The following is a 5,483-nucleotide window of genomic DNA, read 5'->3' as shown; positions in this document are numbered from 1 at the left end:
ATAATAAATCCTAGAGTTGAATTATTCCACGCCTTTGAGCATTTTACATATGCTGATCTGAACGGAAGTAGAGTCAGCCATAAGGAGGTTATGGCCTATTTAACTAAAACTTACATGTTAAGCTGCTTATTAAATGTTACTTACTTACATAATTGGGAATGTCTAGTGTCATAACCTGATGAAAATACAAGATAGATAGATAGAGGCAGAGAGAGAAAGAGAGAGGACAGAGAGAAAGAGAGAGATGCTTCCTCGTCCAGATTGGTTAACTTTGGGCAATAACAATGACAATGAGACATGTGACTCTGTGCCTGACTGTAAAAGAACTCTTGGAAAACACAGTGAGCAAAATTCCTATTGTGCTTCAGTGAACTGAAAAGGGTTCTACATAAAATACTCTGAAAATTTAGTAATAAATTAGGACTAAACTGTAGATTCTCTGTGCACATTAAAAAATCAAATTGATTAAAAATTTAGATGTCATAAATGAAATTATACAGTAACTATAAAAATATATAGGTAATGATGAACTTGAATCAAGAAGAAAGACATTGACGAGAACATCACAGAAAGTAAAATTAAGATTTGAAAAAAGAAGTCTCTAAGGCAAGAAAAAGAGATAAATCATATTAAATGATCCTTTTTAACTTGGGAATTTACTTGGGTAATATGACAAATCAAGCAGCAAATGCCAGTAAAATATGATAATCCTTTACATATTAATCAGAAAAATATAAACAGTTTAAGACAGTATTGCATTCTGAGCCAAGTGAAGGTAAGCTGATGAAGAAACCTGGAATCTGAGAGAAATGAGCAGTGACACAGTTTGATGAAACAGAATGGACATTCTGTGGTGAAATTAGGGAGCTTTGGAGCTTAGAATAGAGGAGCTGAGTTCTGCTGGCACATCTGACCACACGCAGCGCACATGGCCCTCACTTTCCCAGCTGTGAGGGGCCTCTCAGAGCTGACACACTTCCTCAACAACAGACTCTGGTTTTCCTGTTCCACCCAGGGCGTGACGACCTTCCTCTGTTCTTCCATCCTCCATTGTTATCTTCAATTATAATGCCCTGACTTTTTTCCTTTTAGATTTATCTTCAAAAATAGGTAAATCCTTATGCTTTATTTGCTCATTTCTTCACTTGCTTTCTCTGTCTCCCATGGGCCTATGAGCTCAAGAAAAGCATGGATCTTCTCTCTCTTATTCACAGTGTATTTGCACCTCAGAGCACAGTGCCTGGCTTATGGTAGGTACTGAATAAATACAAACGAAGTTGCTACTGGATAGAAATCTACCATAGTGTTCCTATGCCTGCTTTCAAAATTAAATTTTCACAATATATAAACTCAGTTTCATTTCACCTAATATCATTTTTTGTGCCCCATATCCCTCACATTCTTGATATCTTATAAACTATGCTAAAGTTTCTGGAAGTCATAAAATTAATATTTGAAGACAATGTTCCTCAATACAACACTTCAGTTTAGTATTATTTGGTAATGCTTCTGTACTATCTTCCCCCCTGTGCTAAAAAAGCAAAGCTTTGAAATAATCAGAGTTTATGACGATGTAAGTTTCTTTCATTTCCTTTTTAAATTATGGCTCTAGATTAAAATTTATTTATAATGTCTAATTTATTATTGAGGAGATAATGGATATTTGTGAGGTGAGAATTAGACACATTTATATTGTTTAATGTTCAGTAGTTTTATAGTGATTCAAGTTTTGTGCTGAAATGTTGCAAGCTCAATTATATTGTTACCCCTAAAGCTTGGACCTAAATCTCCTGAGATGGGAGTTATCACAGCCATTTTTCAGATAAGAATAGTGCTTTGGAATTTTTATTTGTTTACTTACAGTTATATTACTTTAGGGAGCCAGTCCCATGGCTGAGTGGTTAAGTTCTCATGCTCTGCTTCAGAGGCCCAGGGTTTCACAGCTTGGGATCCAGGGCAGGGACATGGCACTGCTCATCAGGCCATGCTGAGGCAGCATCCCACATAGCAGCACCAGAGGAACTCACAACTAGAATATACAACTACGTACTGGGGGGCTTTGGGGAGAAGAAAAAAAATATTGGCAACAGATGTTAGCTCATGTGCCAATCTGAAAAAAATAAAGATATATTACTTTAGCGAAGGCAAAAGAACCAGGTGTCCAACCTAGCTTGCCTCACCTATAAACTGGCTTGTCTCCTATCCCAAGGTGGTTCTTCTGACACTCAGAAAATGATTTATGCTTAGGAACTTATTGTTCAGCGTCTAAATTGGTAGCAGAAGAGCCTTGGTTCTGGGATAGTCTCCATTTTATGTGTTCCTATTAACATCTCCAAACAGTGCAAATAATACTTCCTGTGGCAGAGGATACATATTTTAAAGATAAAACTTTATGTTCAATTCCAAATATTTTAGAAGCTACTGCATATGTGGATGAAATAGAAACATGAAAATGATCTAAGATAATTATGTGAGGTAGTCCACTGTGGATTTCGAGATGACGTATTTTAGAGATGAATTCCAAAAAGTAGTATCTTACAAATATTCATTGTGTATAAAAAACAAAGCCCTAGGAAGAGATTGTAACTTATGGCACTAAAGTAAGGGAAAACATCCATATGCTACATGTGCAAGATCCCCTGGAAAACCAGTCTCTATGAAAATAGAGACACTTATTTATAAAATCCGTTCACAAAATCTTACTTGCAATTATGTCCAAACCCCAATGCCAAAAGCAAGAGGAATGATCAACAAGAGTTTTCCACTGGACTTCATTCTTCTTGGTTTCTCTGAGTGGCCACAACTAGAAATGGTTCTATTCTGGATTGTAATCCTCTTCTACATCATGATTGTTCTTGGAAACTTGACCATCATCCTGCTGTCTTGCATGGACCCTCATCTCTACACCCCCATGTACTTCTTTCTTAACAATCTTTCCTTCTTGGAGCTCGGTTTCCCACAACCACTGTGCCCCAGATGTTGTTCAACTTGTGGGGGCCAGATATGAGCATCACCTACACAGGCTGTGCCATCCAGTTCTGTGTGTTTCTGTGTCTTGGTGCCACTGAAGGCATCTTGCTGGTCATGATGGCCTTTGACCGCTATGTTGCTATCTGCCAGCCTCTGCGTTATACCATCATCATCCATCCGTCATTCTGTTGGAAGCTGATGCACATGGCCTGGCTGTCTGGCCAGATGGAGTCTCTGATCCAATCTTTCATCACATTCCAGCTGCCCTTCTCTACCCATCACTACCTGGATGACTTTCTGTGTGTGGTTCCTGCCCTCATACGCTTGGCCTGTGGAGCGACCTCTGCAAATGAATGACAGATGACTATCTCTGCTGTCCTCTTCACCATTGTGCTGATGGGATTGATCTTGACTTCTTATGGCTACATAGCTCAAGCTTTAGGGAAAATCCAGTCTGAGGAGGGAAGGCAGAAGGCCATTGTTACTTGCTCCTCCCACCTTATCGTGGTCTTCATGTTTTATGGGACAGTGGCAATGGTTTACATAGACCCTAAAAACCACTTTGCTTCAAAATATGACAAGTTCTTCACCTTCTCCTACACTGTTGGCACACCTTTGTTGAACCCTCTCATCTACACTCTGAGGAACAAAGAGGTGAAGGATGCCCTGCAAAGACTGATGAAGAAGGGGATTAGCTTACAAAAAAGTACATGATCAGTGTTTTGTACTAGAAAGTAAATTGAAAATTATGACATTCTGCCGCTCTACATAAAAAAGAAGCTTTGATGTGCCACTAAAATGTTGGGTTTAGTAAAAGAGGGTAATTTATGACATTCTCTATCCCTATATCTCACTTGTCATTTTGTTACAAAAAGTAGAAGGTACAAATGTAATATCAATATTTGGTCAATAATAAATATTTAATTTATCAAAATAATAAATATTCAATTTATCAAAATAATCAATATTTCATCAGTAGGATGTCTCCATTTCCACATGTGATCCCATGAAGGAGAGGAAAGGGCCACAGGGCCAAGTTCTGACAACTAAATGCTCTTTCCTGTTATCCATGTTACTTCCTGTCACGTTTCGTGGGTCATGGGAAGTCAGGTGGTCATATATAACTTCAAGTAGGCAGAGTTTTTAGATTTTCCCTTATCTCCAAAAGTGGAACACAACTGGGTGATGGTGAACCATGAAATGTGTGTTTCATGCATAAAAAGACCTGGCTGAGAGACTCAGTTTCCTGGAGATGAGAAGGGTAAGTGATGTTTTATTCATGAGCTGAGGGACAAGCAGGAGTTCCTTTTTCAAAGCAGTTTTATGGAATGGGTGTTTTTGTAAAAACCTAAGAAAATTTTTCAGAAGGACAATGCATGTTGCACTGTCAGCTCACTCAATAAAGTGGCAACTACATGTTTTGTTTTGCTGTTTCTCTTCTCATTCAGTTACTATTTACACTCTTTTTGTCCTCCCAATTAATTCTTTTTAAAGTAATATTATTTATTCCACTTCTTTCCATGGTTAAAATCTTTCTCTAATAACTGGTCATCCTGTTAGTCCTATTAGCTGTTTTAATTGATACTTTTCATTTGCAGTCCCCTCACAGAGCACAAACTGAGTCAATGTTCCTAAGCAAAAACATCAGAGTAGAGGTAAGAATTACAGAACACACAGAATTTTTATTATTATTGTTAATTATTTAGACACAGGCCCATTGTGCAATGTGCCCCAAGCAACCTTGGGCACATTCAAACTGACTCTGGCCTTTCCTCACTAAAATATTTAAAACAGTGAAAATCACCTTTTATCAGAAAAAAATTAGAAAATCATCACTGATATTATTCAGGCTGGAAACATACAGAGAGAACATTCAATCTCCAAACAGCAGAGTACAGATAAATATTCATCAAGATAGACCATGTCTTGAGCCATGAAATAAACCTTAACAAATTCAAAAAATTTGGAATTACGCTCTTGGTGTAGTCACAGCAGGATTTGAGGGAAACTCACTGGAGACCACCTGGAATCTACACTGAACCAGCATTTGATACCATAGGGGCCCACTGAGCACCTCCTGGATCACTGACTTCTTCAGGTGACCCTGTTGAGTCCTCCTGAAACTCAGACCTCCTTATTTTAAGTTGACACTCCAGAGTTGATATGAGCTGTTTTAAGGTCTTAAGACTAGGTCTCTTATGGAGGTACTGGTACAGACCATAGGTAAGAGGAACCTAGGGGAATTCCCAGGCCAGGGGAGCCTAGAAGGAAATTTGGAGTGAATGGGGAAGGATGACCTTTTAAATTTGGCTTTAAATTGGAAAGAATTGTGTCTATAAAGTCTGAAAAAATTGCTTGATAGAGAAATGAGAGACTGGACACATCCAGCTCCAAAGAAAAGGGACATTCTCATCCCAGCTGAAAAGGCATGCTCAGGCGGTTGAGGACCTCACTGGGAGTGTGGGAGGATCAGAAGCCTCGTGATGTGTGGCAGTCCCTTGGGGAACTCACCA

General features: G+C 38.6%; 1 pseudogene; it reads left to right on the top strand.

Annotated features, from left to right (window-relative positions):
- Nucleotides 1-2,653: 2,653 nt before the first annotated feature.
- On the top strand, nt 2,654-3,744 carry LOC138918436 (olfactory receptor 2H1-like; annotated as a pseudogene).
- The last annotated feature ends 1,739 nt before the right edge of the window (nt 3,745-5,483 follow it).

Source organism: Equus caballus, chromosome 17, assembly GCF_041296265.1.
Source record: "Equus caballus isolate H_3958 breed thoroughbred chromosome 17, TB-T2T, whole genome shotgun sequence".
In the NCBI taxonomy this organism is placed as follows: domain Eukaryota; kingdom Metazoa; phylum Chordata; class Mammalia; order Perissodactyla; family Equidae; genus Equus; species Equus caballus.
The sequence above is the reverse complement of the archived record's forward strand: the minus strand, read 5'-3'. Positions and strand labels throughout refer to the sequence as shown.